The sequence below is a fragment of the Daphnia pulex genome, chromosome 3 (genome assembly GCF_021134715.1).
Source record: "Daphnia pulex isolate KAP4 chromosome 3, ASM2113471v1".
NCBI classification, from domain to species: Eukaryota; Metazoa; Arthropoda; class Branchiopoda; order Diplostraca; family Daphniidae; genus Daphnia; species Daphnia pulex.
The window spans coordinates 4,278,165-4,298,174 of NC_060019.1; the positions used below are offsets into that span (position 1 = coordinate 4,278,165).

The window sequence follows — 20,010 nt, forward strand, 5'->3', positions numbered from 1 at the left end:
ACAACAAGCAAACTGCAGCGTGAAATAGATTTGAATGGCTCATTAGGGAAGCGGTCCAGGATGGCACCATGGTTACGACCGTTCGAGGACACACCGTCTTCGGATCATTACAGTTGACCAAGATGACTGAAGAGATGAGGAGTTTCTGCGAAACAGAGAATTACGAGACCGACAATAACTGGTCGGCATGCCAACGGACGAGAGGCAGACCGTTTCAATCTTAGACGGCGGGACCAGGGCGGGACTGGAAACCTGGACGTACGATATGAAATTCCGATAACATGGCGTGAAGGGGAGCCGGATTTAACGAATAATCGTCGGGTGGCTAAGGATCGTTTCAGTAGTCTCCTGTGCATATTTGTGCTCAAACCCAAATCTGATGCGGATGACCGACCCGCGATGAAGGAGAGGCTAGATCATGGTTAAGCGTCCCGTCTGGCGGAAGATGAAGCAAAATATTTCCTCGCCCATCATGGAGTCTACAAAGGGCCAAAACTAAGAGTTGTCTTATACGGTAAATGGGCTCTTCTCTAGCAACACAGGTTTTCTAATATCGAAAAAAGATTGATACAGGGTTGTAGATCTCGTTACGCTGATCATTTTTAACATATGGTTTAGGGTGTGCAAAAACTTTTCTTTACGCCAAAAGATTTATCGTCGTTTATGTAATGGAATCATGAATTTATTATTTAAATTTTTTTTTAAATAAATCACAACGTAGGCGTCTGGAGCAGCTTAAAAATGTTCCTCTAAAAATGCAAATGAAACAATAGAATTCCATGGCATTGAATCTGACTGGAATCTACAACGTTGCCGACCTTGGTTTACTACTCGATTTAAGTATTTTATTATCCTACAGTAATACTGAGTTTCAAAAATGTTTTTCTAGACGGCACATCATCGCAATATTGTGTTAGTGGTCGAAGATATTATTTGATACGTTCCTTCCGATGGCTTTTTCCAAAAACGGAGATCTTAAATATAACATACAACTAAGATAAAATTGGACTGATACAATTCTTTTTTAGGCTTAAAAAAATACCGAGAAATTATGAGAGAACGGTTCATTTACAAACAACTGTTTATTTAGAATTTTGAATCCAAGTATTTTTTCAAAACAAAATCACTTATCGCATCAACTTTTACAAGTAAAGGCGGTACAATAAGGTTTTCAAGTTGTAAAAGTCCAATGAAAATTAGGATTCTATACTGTTATAATGATAAGTTCAAAGACACAATCAATTTTGTAATAGCATCCTTTTTTTTACTCCTTATCCATATCTAAATAATTTTATGGTCTACAGTTAGAAATTCTTATAGCAGATTTAAAAATTTACTTTTAGAATTGCCAACTATCATAGGATATGCTTTGGGATTGAATTTTATATCTTACTTCGCATCCTCAGTGGGAAATAATTTAAAAACAATAATATTGAAAAATAAAATTTTCTTCGTGAATCTATCTATGATCTGTGATAGTTAGCGGCTTGTAGCAACAACCGTATCTTGCATCGCCCCTGGTGACGGAAGCACCAATCATGATTTTGTCGTATTGAATTTGAGGTAAAAAACTTTGAGGTACACGGGAGGGTTGTTTTAGTTTGTTTGATTGTAAATCACTTTTTATATTTAGATAAAGAAAGAGATTGTGCCTATTTTTTTATACAAATAAAAGGATTTTACTCCGGTTTTTAGTACCATTTTTATATTTTTAAAAACAGCACGGCACTTTTGAGGGAAAAAGGAGTGTACCTAATAAAGGGAACGATGGCGTAACGCTATGGGGGGTTACTCACGAATTTCGTGAATTTAAGAAATACAGGTCGTCTTTTGTTCTACTCGGAAATAAGGGAAAGATTTCTAGCCTAAGCCATTTAATCTTTGTCTTAAACACGTAGTGCCATAAGAAGGCACTAAAAAAATAGGGGGGGGGGGTGTACCTAATAGTTTGGTGGGTACTTTATAAAAAAAATAAGTGTCGAAGATCATAGGATTCGATGTTTTCGTAGAAACTGTTGCCCAGGTTTACCCAATAGTGATCCCTTGGCACATTCCTTTAAACCATTGATAATTTCAGATATATGGTTTTTAACTTTCGAAAACTTACTAAAACCGACTAAAACGTAGCTTTGGCTATGAAGCAAAGTTTGTTTGGTGACTTCCACTTTCCGGCGAAAAAAACTTTACAAATTAGATATTATATATCTTTTATGTATGGGAGACTAGGTGGTGGGTGGTGGTGTTGGACTGAGGATTAATTCAAGAAGAAGGCGAGCCTCGATGACTATGCGCCATTTCGCCGAATAATTTACACTAGCACAACCATCGTCTTCCATTCTCTCTCTCTCGCCGCCAAGCAATCTGTGTTTCAAACGTTAACAGGAGAGAGGACCGTCGATAGAGAGAGAGGCGAACTTGAGTCGAATACATAAGATAAGTGAATTAAACCCTCCCTCGTTAAGGCAAGCTGCTTTGCTATACAGCTCCCACCAATGTATTTTCAACCGTTTGTTGTTCCTCGAATAATTTTTTTATTCCGTTTCTTCTAGTGTTCTGTCGAATAAACTTTTAGATGCCCATACTAATTTTTCCACAGAAGAGTTGCTTACCCTTTCTTTCTTTTGAATATTACCGCTGTCAAAACGAGGAAAAGTGGACTGTAAAAGTTTATACGACAGAACACTGTAATCTTCTCTGCCGTCGCCGCCCTTTTTCCTCCCCTCAGTTTTGCTCTTTATGTTTCCGAGTACGTGTAGTAATTGCCGCTTTATAATGTGCGGCGTAATAAACTAACCTAGTATCAGAGTAGTAGTAACTGCGCTTCCATTTCCACGCCAAACTTCTGCTGACAGTTCTCGGTGGATAAACTCCAGTTAACCAACGTTCACGAGCCGTCGCGAGTGCTATCGTCAACCACCGTCTAGCAGTTCGCCGGTGGACATGACGGTAATACAAGAAGCGCTCCCGTTCTTTTTGCTCCCAAGGAGCGCAAGGAGATCAGAAAACCGAAAAAGCGAGAGGAGGGGAAGGTTTCTATGTGAAAAGAAGCGAAGCAAAGATGGAAAGGAGTGCAAAAGAAGCTATAGCTACGATTTAAATCTTGCCTCCTGTTATGAACTTGATTAGAAAACAAATTTGAGAGGCAGCAACACATTTTGACACTACAATGACAGAAAAGCAACCCGATATTCATCACCTTTGTTTAATTATATTAGCCGAGTCTATAATACTGGACGGAATTGAGAGCGAGTGCTCAGACAATGGATTACGACAACGGCCTTGCTCTCTGTCTATATAACGAGACCGGCGTGAACTTGCCCACTTTTCTATTTTTTGGCAAATCAGTTATACATAAAAAAGCTTTGAATTACTTACAGAACTTGTCAAATTTCCCCGCCATCGAACTCAAGTCTTCACAATTCGAATTCCGTAAAGCACAAAAACAAGTCATCTCCTGTTCAATTACTTGAACATTGTTCTTTTGGATTTTTTATTCTGTTCCAATTGAAGCTTCCATTTTCAATTGAGGTAGTTGCAACAAAAACATAAACACGTACGCACCGTGTAAAAAACGTGGTGAACATACCCATCCCCTTTGCGCCAGGAAATTCTGGCAGCAAAAATGTTATACCATTACCATGTTGCCATATTTTTTTGTTTTATTTCAAAATATGGCAATGCTTTCTCAACAAGGTCCACATCGCTGTCATAACAAGGCCCACATCGCTGTCGTATAGCCAAGTGGGCTTTATATTATCGCTATATGGCTTTAGGGGAAACTTATATAGGCTGTTCTTGAGGCCGTCAGGCCGTTAAAATCCGTAAAAACCACATCTCTAAGATTCTATGGGTCAGAATAAGAGGAAAAAATAGAGAGGAGAATAAGAGAATGAGAACAGCCCCAAGATATAGAAAAGAGAAGAAACTCTTAGAAAGTCTAGTAAAAGACCTTTTCTGTGATACTGGTCATCGGTTTGGCCCGCCAACTAAACAATTGAAATAACAATGGAGTCTACCAAAATTGATCCCGTTGATTTCTTCTTGACTAATCTTCATAGTTCATCTTGTATCTCGTTCCTCAAGTGGTGTTGAAATACCGCAGAAACTATACGACAACCTAAGACAGAAAATCGTAACAAAATAAAGGTATGTAAGTATGTTGTTTCCAAAAAATCGCTTCCTAGTTATTTCCTTTTTTTTGAATCTCTGAATTCGATAGGAAAGATAAGCCAAAGGACCAACCGCCGTCTCTCTTCCTATTGATGAAGATGAAGAAAGACTTCCCTTTCATTTCATTTTTCTTCTTCGCTACTTCTTGTGTCAGTTTCGCCATTTATCGCTTTTATCACCTTTTACGCTGCGTGAATAGATTAGAATATCGGGAATGATGCGGCAAGACCATTTCTCATCAGAATTTTTTGGGGAAAGGGGTTTTCGAATGAGCAATACTGTTGAACGAGCTTATTGGGTCGGCCCAGCTAATCACCCATTTTTTTTTATTTTTATATTAAAAATAAACAATTACAATGATTGAAATGTTATATATTTTATCTTAACTGTTTTGTGATATCTATATAAATTTTGGCAAAATAAAAACTGGATTAGATTTTGATATACATATAATCGCCGAAATCGGTCACAACGGCTCTTTCTTTTCACTACTCTCTCATAGCGACAGACGTGTGCGCAATACAAGTGAACAAGAACGCATTCCAGCAAGTTATGTATTCGATCTCTTTTTCTACTATTCAACTTCCGCGTCCATGGTTGGATGTATGACTAATTCTCCTGGAGATCTAACTGGGAAGATCGCTAATCATTTAATAACAAATTTAAATTTGCCTTTGCGAATTATATTGTACGAAATGCTAATTAAACAATTTTTTATTATTATTGCTACAGTATCACAATCTGCGGTTTTTAGAAAAGGGAGGAATTAAACCGTCATCAGTATTTTTCATGGCTAACGGAGTTCTAGTTGTTCAAGGGAAAGGTGTTTGTGCCGAACTTTACAATGTTCACTGGTGAAGAACTTATCGATACAACCGAACCCTTTCTGGAAAGATGTACTTCAAAACTGTTGACAGTGCCGAATCGGTTTTACTGTATAGTGCCAAATGTGACAAAATTCATCCCTAGTGCCGAAAGTGTAGGCAAACATTTTTGTGAATCCCAATTTTCCAATAAACCTACAGTGAAGGGATATGTTACAGGAATGCTAATCGATAATTTAATTTTCCATAAATTTTCTTTAAACAAACAAGAGATAATTATTACAAATTACTCATTCAGACGCAGGGTCTCGACTTATTCGTCCAACGCTTGCTAGGAAGAAGCAAATGAAAACAAATTAAAAGTAACCGAGTATTGCAAACGTGCACCCTGCTTTCCGAAATTCTTCTCTGTTTCCCTCTTTTCTTTTCATATAGGCTAAACTTTTAGTTTTAATTCGGAAAGCTCAATGCCTGGAAGGAGACGGAGCGCCTTGCAAGTGGCTCGGGTTCTTATCGCTTGGCTACTTTCGATCGACACTTCTCAATAAATGTCGTTATCCATCAGGGATAAATATCATGTTGTGGTTTTAAATTTCTTATTTGGAAACCCTTTCCATGTGTAGATGTATGCCTATCATAAAGAAGGTCTAAATGGCCCCTTGCCCGTGGGTTTGAGATCCCCCAATCATTTATTCACTTGTCGTGCCACGGAACAAAGCAAGGTTTTATTAATTTTTACAAAAATCAAACAGCAACATAAAACACAGTGTTACTTGTGAACTTGCACTGATGGACTGATTGAACACCCAGTTCACACACGACATGAAAAAGTAGCCCCAAATATTGCAGAGTCCGTGGTCTCTAGAGAGTTGAGCTATATAGCGGGGGGGGGACTAATGCTTCAGGGCAAATGAAACCAGCAGTTAAAGTTAGTTAAATTAAAAAAGCCATCAATTCCAATTTGTGCATAAATTTAAAAACATTTCTTTAAAAACATTGTTAATGGCATTAAGTTATGAATACAGAACGTTTGAATATTTATTTTGCAATCTTAAATCAATTTATAAGCTTTGACAAATTTGTACAATTATTTTCAATTTGTGACTCTGTTTGAACTTCCAATATCCGTATTAACGTCCAAAATGGCATGTTAATTATGAACGCGACCTACAGGAGAGTTGGTCAAAGCAGGCAGAGCTGGAAGTTCTCGGTAGACGTAGACAATAGCTTGGTGTTCAGGTAATAAAATAAAAATGTATGAATCAATCAGGGTTCAGGTATTGTTTATTGTGTTGTAATATAAAATCAAAAACATTTGTTTAAGGTTGGAAGTGACGGCAGTTTGATTGCAAATTTGCAGATAAGCATTTGCAAATTTGTTTTGGTTGTTCCACTCATTCTAACTCTACTTGCGGCGAGGCTGCGATCGATTGTGCCGATCAAGACGGCCGATGCCCCCCTGAAACAGGTGTTCATTTTGTATCAGTTCATTCCGTAGTAGCTGCTGCTGAAGGGCCATAATGACAAATGGAGTTTTGTTGATACACACCTGCCATGAGAAAAAGGAATGTGTCGCGCTTGGTGTTCACTGTTCAGGTGTACTATACAATACAAATGTATAAATCAATCAGGGTCAAGGCATTACCCATTTTGTTTTACTGCAACCTCTCAAGCATTTGTTAAAGATGGGATTGACTCCAGTTTGATTGAAAACTGACAGCGTGATGAGTTTCAACAGCTAGGACACCAGCAATAAGTTTAAAGCAGGTGTTCAGTCTTTTTAAATTCATTCCGTACTAAAAAATCCAACAAGTGTGTTCACATTCAAGCACGAATTGTGATATTAAACCTTTAATTGTACATCATTAACACCTTACGTCTCACTTGTCTGGGAATGTGGAACGTGAAAAGAATTGCGATTGACAAAAAATTGAACAGACGACGCAATTGCGAGTGACGATCCCCAAGTCGATTTCCCGAGCCCCCATTTTACAGTAGTCCATTCCCCAAATTTTAGTTCGCCAAGCTCCAAACCCCAAGTTTAAGTTACGCCCCTTCTCTGTTGAGGGTCTATGTTCTATACTTACACTTATAAACTACCCATAATATGAAAACAACAATAATAAAATTTCTTGTTCCTTTGATTTGCTCACAATGAAAACAACAAAAAACAAACAAGAAAAAAAAAACAAAAACAAAAAAAAACGAAAGAAACAAACAAGAAACAGATCGACACGACACAGAACGAAGATCGTGTAAATGTTTTGTGTTTATCGGAGTAATTTCGATGACTACTGATGTACAACCTTTCTATGTCTAAATAATCAATACAATCTTATATTAATTTGACGTATCAATTAATTTGTCTCGTAAAACTTTAACAACGTATTCGGTAGACGTGACTAATGAATTTAAGGAGGACGAAAACGATTTACCAACTCTGAATGAACTTTAGTTCGAAGACGAAGACCATTAACATTTGACAGATCACTCGTACTAGTATTTTTACTTTTCAAGGATTGGTGGATACAACCTATCTCTGTTTCCATAAAAAAAACACAGCCAAAGACAAAAAACTGCAAATCATTGTGATGAATACTTATTCTAGAAGAAGCAAATGCTAGAGTTTTAACTACTGTATCTGGTGTCTCAACCCAACAAATAAATTTTAAATTCATTGGGAGTATTATGATGCAATAATACTCTATCAAGCACCCAATTTATGACACTGACACTTATTTCATGAGATGTTCTGCACTTGTTATAAGTGTATATAAGAGTATTCGAATTCACATTTTCAGTCATGTCGATAACCAAGCATTGGAATTATTTGCTTTTATTTTCACTGATAAGTTTATTATTTCATCTACAATTCTTGTTGTATTTTAGATTTCCGGTAAAAAGGTATGGTCTTAGCATCTTCTGAAATTGTTTCAGTATGATTCAGTGAGGGGAAGCACAGGACGGAGTGCTTTGCCTAAACTGAAGCCAGTTCATCTAAGCCCTAATAGCTTCCAGAAAATGAGTGTAAAGCCGGCAGTTCAGGCATTAAGTAATGCAATTATAAATCATCAAGGGCTAAATTTGTAGACCATTAACGCCCACTGAGAGAAAACATTTTATGGGAAAAGGGGAATTCCCCACGAACGATGGAAGGGAAACTTCCTAGGCAAAACCCTCAAGAGAGCTAAATAGTAGACTTCTGGACACTGCCCAATCAAGCCAACAAAAAAAAACAGCAACCAAACCAATTTAACTTTAGCGATTTCCATAAAAAAATAAAAAAATAAATAGATTATCATTCCTCAAATAACTCTGAATGGCTAGTCGGTGAACTGATGCTAAGGTCGGGGGAAACAATTCAACCAACTAAAAATTCAGATTCCTTGATAAACCCAATCGTAGAGAAAAACAATCTGTTTAATTTTCGATAAAAAATAATTTTTTCTTTACGTATGTATAAGGTGCCCCGAAACAGAATACTGACGGCCAACACGATTGGTAGAGCAGAGCCAAGTTTTGCAGTGATGTTGTGTCATTTTAGTATGTTGGTTGTATGCTATACATTTTTCTGTTCGGATTGACCTCTTGTTTATTTCTCACTCACTATTAAACAGCATCAGACTGTTCCTCGAGGAGTTTGCCTTGCTTCTTGAGCGGCTTGCCTGCTCGAATGTAAAGACCCTCATATTGTTGGTGAGGGAGATGTTTTTCAACTCTTTGTTTGTTTCAAAATCAAGCTGTTCAACTTCAACATCCACTTCGAAAAGCAGAACTACTGCAAAAGTGTCCCTGCTGAGTTCTTCTCAGTCTTTGGATCGTTTAGATGAAATCAGCATTATATTGGTTCAACTCACACTGAGGAAAACACCTTAGACTTGGTCATCGCCCGCACGACCGACAGACTGATTTCGAAATCTGTTATGGCATCCGAACTTCAGATCTATCAAGAAAATTTACATAGAGGCTTTTAGAGAAGGTCACATGGAGTTGCCACTTATGAAAGACCCAGCAACTGAGGAAGATGGGCTACTTAACCAATACATTGATGGCTTGGCTAGCTTTCTGGCCAAACATGGAACACTGAGGCAAAGTGTGATTCCACCCCGAAAATTGCTGGAGATCGGAGGCGATTTAGATGGCAAAGAGAAAGGCAAGGAGGCTGGAGAGGAGGTGGCGGTATAAGCGACTAGAGATTGACAAGCAGCAGCTTCGAGAGCGCCGTGATTAACTAACGTCCCTTTGTGATAATGCAAAGGTGACACAGCTGAGCCCTTTTGCCACCGTAAACAATTTCAATACAACTGTCAATATTGCATTCAAAGCCGGTGTAGACCAATTATCAAGGAAATTCATGACACGGAGACTTAATTCTGCTGGTATAAAATCCAGAATTGCCGCCGTGAAAGATGTTTTCATGGAAGAGTATCGTCCTGGACGGCTTCAATTTGCACGTCACTATGTTAACATGCCAATTGTTTTTTTGTCGTTTAGTAATTTTTTCTTGCGAAAAATCTTTGTCCTCGTCTATACACGGTAAAATTCGTGTTTTACGTCTAAATAAGCCAATATATAATCGCAATAAACTACAGGCTGCTCAACAGTCTCCAATTTGTGTGGAATATGGCTTGGTTGCGTCACTCCATTAAGACGAGTGGTTTTAAATTTGACTGCTGTCCAATATATCAACATCTTAGAGGGAACTCTATCCCTTATTTAACTGATTATTTTACATCGGGAGAAGTTGTAACATTTTTCCAAGAAAAGTCATAGAAATATTTTCTAAGTAAAAGTAATCTACTAATTTTCAATCTTATTTCCAGTTCAAACATACACCGAGAAAATAGAACGCAACGGTTGAACGAACAAGCTATTCGATTAATAGCCCTTGATTGGCCGATAAAAGGGACCGACTTGAGTTCAATTGAGAACCTATGGGGTTATTTAATTTTTAGTTTAAATGAAGCTCATAACAGTGACGGCATGCAATTTCATGCCAAAGATGCAAGAAACAGTGATGAACTGTTTCTATTTGTGTCTGAAAAATGGAATGACTTGAATGCAACTGGAGAATATCTGGAAAAATTGGTTGATAGCATGCCCGTCGTCTTCAAGCTGTAATCGATTAGGAAGGAGAATGGACCGAATTCTGAAAAATCTTTACTATTATTCCAGAAATTTCTTTCTGGTTTCTAAACCTTTTATTTTTATGTTTTAAATGCAACTGTTTTATTAAGAACGAATAAATGACTCATTGGTTTTCATGAAAAATGTTAATAAAATTTCCCTCGAAAATATCGCGTTTCACTTACCGTTCTTTTACTACGGTCATTATTTTGTTGTCAAAGTTATTTATACATTTTCTAATGTACAGTTCCTTTGTTCCGAAAAAAATCAAAAAGGAAAACATAACATTTTTCAGAGTTTGTTTATTGTCGCTGTTTGAATTGATGATTTCCCATTTCAGTTCACCGCAACCATGCTTACTGAAATCAAGAAATGCTTATTTTCTTTTTATGTAGCTTGTTCTCTTTTTTATGCGAAGTAGAATTAGATTTTTTGTTTTTGGTGAAACGCGATATTGCATTTATGTAAAAGATGCATTCGAAGTAAATTTAACTCTTTTTATTGCCAAAAAATTACCATTTGTTGGTTGTACGCAACACTAAAAATCTCTCGTGATAAGCGTAATATATTTCAACACCTCATTTTTAGTTTTCGTTCTTATGGGGGAAATGGCTCTTCTGACTTTACTCGTAATTTTTTATTCGTCGCCTTTATTTCGTCATACTTACCTGACGTCGTGTTCATTCAAGCAAGGACACGCTAAAAAATTATAAAATAATTTGATTGACTTGTCTGTAAAATATTTTTTCAAGAAACCCTTTTTCTATCTTCTAACTTAAATATTCTAACTTAAATATTTCCGTGTGATCACTCGTTGGGAGTGTGGGAACTTGTTTCTATGACGTATGCGTCCAATAACTGAGGTGTGTAAAATTATTAAGTTTTATATTTGCCGTTATAACAAACATAATTAAACATCCTGGAAAAAGCTCCTAGCTTTTCTTGTGAATGGAGGGGGAAGTGAGTGCTGTACCCTAGAGGAAATTGCTCAAGTTGAGGAACTGACTTGACTCCCTCCTAATATCAATTATTGTGTGAATGCTGGTCCAAGCTGTGTCTTATATTTTAAAAACATGTTTTGTCTAACTTCTTATTATCTTTGGCATTTAGAATGAAGGAAAATTGTGTATAACAGTTTGATTTCCTGTTTTTTAGCAGTATTATCATATTTCTAGACGAGAAATTCTGGTATTTTGATAATTATTGTTACCACCCTTGTATGCTAAGTTAGAGAAGCAATCTTCTTCTTAGCGTAAAGCAAGTTAAAATCAGCTTCAATACCGGTGTGTTAATTTTATGCTATTTAAATTAACTCATTTGTTTTCGAAATACTACGAAATACTCAAAAATTTCCTCGTGCCTATTTAGTAATATCGAGTCGTTTGTGTAGTTTACTTATTTAGCTTTATGCATGCTCGTTGCATCATTTGTTGTATTGCTGGAATAGTAAGAGTGTAGTTGCAAACTTGCTCCCGTAGCAAAAGTTAATATTTGGTCAAGAATTTCTTTATTTTGATTTGCTCGAAAAGAAGCAGTACAAAAGGAATAACAAAACGTGCCCGTTACAAATAGCCGTCTGATGATAACCTTCGTTCTATATAAATGAATTTTATATCGTAGATAATAGCGCAGTGTGTCTAGGAAAAGAAAAACCACCAACTTCCAAAGGTTTACTTCCAACACCGCTTTTTCCACCACGTACTTTTGTCTGATCGGCTGCTTCACGGTGTATCAGCAACCCGAGAGTAAAAATAAAAAAAAAGGCTGGACGACGTACAACACCTTCCGAAAAGAGGCTCTTGAGGCAGATTACAAAAGATCACTGGGATACGACCTCGGAGGAAGATCTTCTTTTTGGTCATCCATGCTACCTATCATAACAAATATTGCCAAGACCCAAACGTATGCAAGATACGTCATATACAAGGGACATTCATTTTTCCCAAAGGATAACAATAGTGAATGGTAACATTGTTTATATATTAATATAATTAACTTCCCTTTCAAAAATTATTAACAGTCGTGATCATATAATAATAATTCACAGGTGTTTGAAATCTTTGGCAAATTCGTTTTCGAAGTATTTGTTGGTGCCCGAGGGAAAACTAAAAATTCCTGGAATAGACACCGTTGAACTAATTATCGGTGAGGCTGGTAGCCTAACAGGTTGGCACGTCGAGGATTTGAATTTTGGTAGTGTCAATTATCCAGTATCTGGCAAACCTAAAATTTGGGTTGAGTAAGTATAATATAGCACCACAAATTGCACAAAAGTTCAATGATTAATCAATAAAATTTTTATTTTGCAGAGTATCTTACAAATACCAAAACCAGGTAAGAGCCCTTATGTAAGTAAAATATCCTGAACTGTTCAAAGCTTGGCCAGCTGCAGATTTGTAAGTAGCTATATTTAAAAAAAATTATATATAATTCTTCTAAAAAAATACCCATCCTCGTTACAGACACAAGACTACTGGACTGGTTTTGCTACAGAAAGAACTGTTGCTGGCCAACATTCCATTCTGGACCCTGAAACAACTACCAGGCGACTATGTTATTACACTTCCGACACGACTTAATTTTGTAATAAATTCTGGCAAGCAATATAGCAGAAGAAACTAACTATGTATCTGAAGACTGGGTGGAGCACCGCAAAACTTTCCCTCGGGGAAACGCTTAAGGAAAAAAAAGTAAAATTATTTTTTTACGAGGGCAGGCAACTAAAATAATTTTTCGGCACCGATTGATTTTTCTTTCCATTTTTTACCCCTGAAATAAGCACTCTTTGAATATGAAGTATATTTTAACAAGAGATTTTATTTGCTGTAAAAAACACAGCCACCAATAGGATTAGTAGGAAAGAGGAGAATGTCTTAATGTCTTGGAGAAGATTTTCTCTAAGATATTGGAGGAATCGATTGAAGCTTCATAGTTTTTTTTATTGTATAATGTGAATGCCGTGTAAGGTCTATTAAGAACTGATTTGTGAAGCTCCTGAAGAAGGAAATCTACATTCAGTGATGGCCCATAATAACATAAAACAAGTTCAAAATGCACAATTTATGGAACGTAAGGAATTTCGTCTTGGTCGTGGTGGATTTTATAATTTGCACCTGGGTACAACACAATTGAATTTTATGTAAATAACCTGGGTCTGTCCAGCAACTAATGCGTTTGTCTGACCCCAATTATCCACCATTAACATAAATTCCCATGTATTATCTTTTTCTAGAGATTAGGGTATCTATAAATACAATAAATCATGATATTGACATAGCTTTCAAAATATTTTTAGATCGAAATCTAAACTGTTTTTTGGACCACAGAAATTATAACCAGGAATTTTGTATCCATGACTAGATACTGGTTATCGTTTTTTAAATTCATCATGCCCCCGCCGATTTTTTAGTTCAGTTTGATGATATTGTCTTACCCATAGAGAAAATAGTTCAGCATTAGGAGCAATTTGTGTCGAATTTGAGTAAGAAACAATTTAAATCTTGTATTCCATATTCAAACATCCTTCCACGGGACTTTTCTGTTTCTTTTTTATCTTTTATCTAAGAAAAACCTTACAGTTGAGCAAGCATTAAAGTTCGTGCTTCCTTGTTTTTCCTTCTTCATTTCAGAAATAAGAAGGTTCTGTTTTATACTAAGTCCATCTTTTATTTACCATACAAGTTTTGATAAACCAAATGCCATTATAACAGTTTCCATAAGCTTACTATGGCCATTTTGTTATTGATAAAATATCTCTGGCAAATCCAGGGGTTGGTTTACGAGTTGTTTCAATAACCATACTGAGGTCGAATTCTGAAGGTAAGCGCGACGGCTGACAAGAAGGATAAAGCTCTTTCTTTGTGTGGGTTTTTGGTTTGACCCACAGACTACGAAATAAAGACGGAAATCCCCTATAACTCTCTCTAAGCGATGCCTGAGCTTGCCGCTAGGGCGCAGGTCCATAGAGTTGGAGAATTTTTTTAGGTATATTCACTATTTTCCCCGTTTCCCTACTGATTACGTGCTTCACACACACACAGGATGTGCGAATGTTCTATTAGGTGCAATTTTTTGAATATTGCACCATTATTATCTATTGCATTTCACAATGACCCGTGAATTATTTCATATTTTATGAAGAACTCGAGGGTTAGTCTGGGTTAGTTTTAAAAATACCCCATTTCGTCCTTTTTCTTGGATCTTTAGAATAAATCGTGAAACACTGTTTGTTGTTGAAATACATAACAGAAGGTGCTGGGTATGAAGTGCGTAGACGGTCGTTGAAACTTTGTGGCCGACGAATAGAATAATTCAATATTTTTACTTTTACTTTCTAACATTGAAATGTTATTCCGACATTCAAAATCGCAGTCGGGCATTTAAAAAAAATACCAATACCAAGATTTAAATGTTAAAATTGTTGTTATGTATAGGCAAGAAGTAAGACTAAATAACAATAAGACTGATTCGGTTGAAATTGTTTTTTTATTTCAATGTTTTATTTCAAATTCAATTAGAATTGTATCACAAAATTGTTAATCTATAACATCACATGTTTGGCCACATATCACAATGTTACAGTATATAATTTCCTAGCATATTTTCTTAATTTCTTCATCTTCATCCTCGCATGTTGCTCGCAGCGTTTTTTTCAACAATATCGATGAACCTTCCTTTCCAAAACACCGAAATCTCAAAGTGAGATACTGAAAAATGACGTCCGACATTAGACTAGTTTGATGCATTTGGCATCCAATTAATGGCAGTTTCGACCCAAATATCAATAATAGTATTGCCTCATATGCGTCTTTCATAAAGACGTGATCATGTTTGGCCAATTTGAGAAAGTTTTCCTCAACAACGCAAATAAGCTGGAACAGTTTGAAGGAGGAGAAAATCAGATAACCGCGCTTCTTGATTTCAGTCAGTTGAGAAGCTATGAAGTTTGGTGGTAGTTCTTCTGGGCTAATATTCACAGTTGCGAGACAGTTTTGACAAAATGACGATTTCACCCGTTTACCTTTTTGCCTAAAAGAATGCACCATATACCCACAAATGTAATAGATGATGTCGCAGTCAAGAACATTGATTCTAGAGGAAGCAGGAGTATGTCAATCAGTAGAGTCATCAGCATTTTTGGTAGACGGGTCTGCATTTTGCGTACTGTCTACGAGAGCCATTTCACGCGTGATACCACTTAAAAGGATATCACGGAAAAAAATACGTTTTTCTTCCATCAGTTTCTTGTTTTTTCAGAATCTTTTCTTGATGCAGGAGCTGTAAGATGTCAAGATGACACTTCGTTCCTCAGCGTCGCAGTTTGCTCCACGCAAAACCTGTTTGGTCGTGTAATACATGGTCAGCAACCGGAATAATTCGAGAAATGATGCCGCAGTTGGTTTATCACCACACCGACCGCTCATTTGGATGGTACCAAAAAAGCGCTACAGAAATAATGTAATATATTAGCAAATAAGTCATGATTCTGACAACTGAAATAATTACCTCGATGCAGTATTGGTTCAATTTCCCTGTTAGAACATATTTGTAGTTCTCACGAAGAAGTTTCTAGACCACGTCTATCGTACTCAAAATTTTCACTCTCAAACCATTTAGAGTAATTTTGGAGAGAAATGGCTCATAGACTACTTCAGCCATATCTTCAGATTCAGTCTGGGACGAAGATTCTACATCAACTGTTCCGGCCCAGAAACACCATTCTAAATTGATTTCGACAACGGGCGTTTCCAGCACCAAACTGCTCTTATTAACTGACAGCTCCTCTCGTTCTTTGGAAAAATCGTCCAGGCAATCTCCAGATAAAAGCACTTAGTCTTCAAACTCGTACCTCCACTATGCAATCGAACAATCTATAAAAAAGGGAGAAAAAATTTATTTTTAAGTTTCGAAAATTGTTGAGCAAAATTCAACACCTACATTCATTTTTCCACAGGCTATTATAACGGCCTCACCTTTTGCCCAAACAGACAACACAGGCCCGGAGAGGATATTGCACTTGTCATAACGAAGACCAGTGTCACATTCCCCAGTCGTTTGATCACATTTTCCTCCCCTGCAAAAAGTATTTTTTTTTATTTTAATGTATGGCAACTAAAAAAGGAAAGATAATATTATGTAGCAGCGCTCATGGTAACACATTGTTTTGGAAGTTTTGAATTCAGCTTTCCAAAGTGGTTTAGCTTCTTCTATACTTATCATCCTAAACAACTTTCCAACATCAGCTAATGTTTTCTGCGTTAGTAGAAAGGACTTCTACTCACGTGATGGTGTAAATCCGGTTGTGTCACTCTTTGCAACTAATTGCACTGTTATCGGTTTCTATAGAAACAAATTCCACATTCAAGATATTCCTTTATCTACCAGAAAGTTTTGTAGGAAAGTGTCCGCAGTTCCAGTTGAGTGGCGGATGGTGAACTTCAAGGTTTTTTTTCTTTGTACTTTTTTGGGGGCAAATTCCAAATCCAAGATGCCAAGATCAAAATTACCATTTTCTTTGGCCCGATTTTCGATGCTTGCCAGGATTTCAGTAAAATATAGGAATAGTATTTTCTGTAGGTCAACTGGTATGCCTAGAAGGCGGTTTAAAAATACCGTAACGTTGATATCATTGGAATCTGTGATCCCAACATTCTTCAGTCCAACTTTAGCATCTACAAAGAAAATAAAACATTCTTTAGTGAATGGCGGGATAAAACAGGATGAAAATAATGCAAATTTACCTCTAAAAAAGTTTCCTGTGTAATCAGCAGGAGGTGATACAATTGGAGTAATATTACGACCCATCACTGCTTCCATAATGGCTTTGACCGCCGCTTGATCATATTCAGTTTCCCCATTGAACTGACCAAGGTCTTGCTGTTCATCAGCACGTCGATCACCGTGAATAAGTGCATCTAAGTTTTGAAGATGTTCGGCTAAACTAGATACGAATCTCTGTTCACCAGGTAATTCCGAGATTGAGAACTTAAGCGATTTCCCTAAAAAAATTAAAAAAATTAATAGATTATCATTCCTCAAATAACTCTGAATGGCTGGTCGGCGAACTGATGCTAAAGTCGGGGGAAACAATTCAACCTACTAAAAATTCAGATTCCTTGATAAACCCAATCGTAGAGAAAAACAATCTATTTAATTTTCGATAAAAATTAATTTGTTCTTTACATATGTATAAGGTGCCCCGAAACAGAATACTGACGACCAACACGATTGGTAGAGCAGAGCCAAGTTTTGCAGTGATGTTGTGTCATTTTAGTATGTTGGTTGTATGCTATACATTTTTCTGTTCGGATTGACCTCTTGTTTATTTCTCACTCACCATTAAACAGTATCAGACTGTTCCTTGAGGAGTTTGCCTTGCTTCTTGAGCGGCTTGCATGCTCGAATGTAAAGACCCTCATTGTTGGTGAGGGAGATGTTTTTCAACTCTTTGTTTGTTTCAAAATCAAGCTGTTCAACTTCAACATCCACTTCGAAAAGCAGAACTACTGCAAAAGTGTCCCTGCTGAGTTCTTCTCAGTCTATGGATCGTTTAGATGAAATCAGCATTATATTGGTTCAACTCACACTGAGGAAAACACCTTAGACTTGGTCTTCGCTAGCACGACCGACAGACTGATTTCGAACTCTGTTGTGGCATCCGAACTTCAGATCTATCAAGAAAATTTACATAGAGGCTTTTAGAGAGAGCCACATGGAGTTGCCACTTATAAAAGACCCAGCAACTGAGGAAGATGGGCTACTTGACCAATACATTGATGGCTTGGCTAGCTTTCTGGTAAAGTAATCTGGTAAAGGGTAAAGGATCTAAAAGTAAAAGTAATCTACTAATTTTCAATCTTATTTGCAGTTCAAGCATACACCGAGAAAATAGAACGCAACGGTTGAACGAACAAGCTATTCGATTAATAGCCCTTGATTGGCCGATAAAAGGGACCGACTTGAGTCCAATTGAGAACCTATGGGGTTATTTAATTTTTAGTTTAAATGAAGCTCATAACAGTGACGGCATGCAATTTCATGCCAAAGATGCAAGAAACAGTGATGAACTGTTTCTATTTGTGTCTGAAAAATGGAATGACTTGAATGCAACTGGAGAATATCTGGAAAAATTGGTTGATACCATGCCCGTCGTCTTCAAGCTGTAATCGATTAGGAAGTAGAATGGACCGAATTCTGAAAAATCTTTACTATTATTCCAGAAGTTTCTTTCTGGTTTCTAAACCTTTTATTTTTATGTTTTAAATGCAACTGTTTTATTAAGAACGAATAAATGACTCATTGGTTTTCATGAAAAATGTTAATAAAATTTCCCTCGAAAATATCGCGTTTCACTTACCGTTCTTTTACTACGGTCATTATTTTGTTGTCAAAGTTATTTATAAATTTTCTAATGTACAGTTCCTTGGTTCCGAAAAAAATCAAAAAGGAAAACTTGACATTTTGCAGAGACTGATTGTTTACTGTCGATGTTTGAATTGATGATTTCCCACTTCAGTTCACCGCAACCATGCTTACTGAAATCAAGAAATGGGGCAAGCTTATTTTCAGTTTATTTAGCTTGTTCTCTTTTTTATGCGAAGTAGAATTAGATTTTTTGTTTTTGGTGAAACGTGATATTGCATTTATGTAAAAGATGCATTCGAAGTAAATTTAACTCTTTTTATTGCCAAAAAATTACCATTTGTTGGTTGTACGCAACACTAAAAATCTCTCGTGATAAGCGTAATATATTTCAACACCTCATTTTTAGTTTTCGTTCTTATGGGGGAAATGGCTCTTCTGACTTTACTCGTAATTTTTTATTCGTCGCCTTTATTTCGTCATACTTACCTGACGTCGTGTTCATTCAAGCAAGGACACGCTAAAAAATTATAAAATAATTTGATTGACTTGTCTGTAAAATATTTTTTCAAGAAACCCTTTTTCTATCTTCTAACTTAAATATTCTAACTTAAATATTTCCGTGTGATCACTCGTTGGGAGTGTGGGAACTTGTTTCTATGACGTATGCGTCCAATAACTGAGGTGTGTAAAATTATTAAGTTTTATATTTGCCGTTATAACAAACATAATTAAACATCCTGGAAAAAGCTCCTAGCTTTTCTTGTGAATGGAGGGGGAAGTGAGTGCTGTACCCTAGAGGAAATTGCTCAAGTTGAGAAACTGACTTGACTCCCTCCTAATATCAATTATTGTGTGAATGCTGGTCCAAGCTGTGTCTTATATTTTAAAAACATGTTTTGTCTAACTTCTTTGTCCTTGGCATTTAGAATGAAGGGAAATTTTGTATAACAGATTTGATTTCCTGTTTTTTTAGCAATATTACCAGATTTCTGGACCAAAAATTCTGGTATTTTGATAATTATTGTTACCTCCCTGTATGCTAAGTTAGAGAAGCAAGCTTCTTCTTAGCGTTAAGCAACCCAGTTAAAATCGGCTTCAATACCGGTGTGTTAATTATATGCTATTTAAATAAACTCATTTGTTTTCATTTTTATTTTTAGAAAAATTCAACGCAGCCAAAAAGAAAAACAAAGCAATAGATGGTGTGGATATATGGATCGAATATGGCCACTGGCGCTGATCACAATCTTTATGGAAAGGAACCACATAACGTCTACTCAACAACTATCAAGTGAAGATAAAATTGAAAGCAGTGACATCAAGTACACCAATACCATTTTTAAACTCATAAACAAACCATTTTTAAACCCATATAAGTTCTGGCTGGGAACTTCACAAATTCTTGCAAAATTTGTTTTTGATTGACTGCCATCACTGTATCATTATGTTTATAATTCTATTCAACAGCAGGGTGTCGTGTAACAAAGTCATCTATTGGCTTTTACACATATGGTAGCACCTCACA

The 20,010-nt window shown here is 36.5% G+C and overlaps 1 long non-coding RNA gene across 1 annotated transcript; it reads left to right on the top strand.

Annotated features, from left to right (window-relative positions):
- The first annotated feature begins 1,937 nt into the window (after window positions 1–1,937).
- On the top strand, window positions 1,938–6,375 carry LOC124191492. The gene is made up of 2 exons (XR_006873455.1): window positions 1,938–4,146; window positions 4,220–6,375. It is a non-coding gene; the product is annotated as an uncharacterized LOC124191492 (long non-coding RNA).
- The last annotated feature ends 13,635 nt before the right edge of the window (window positions 6,376–20,010 follow it).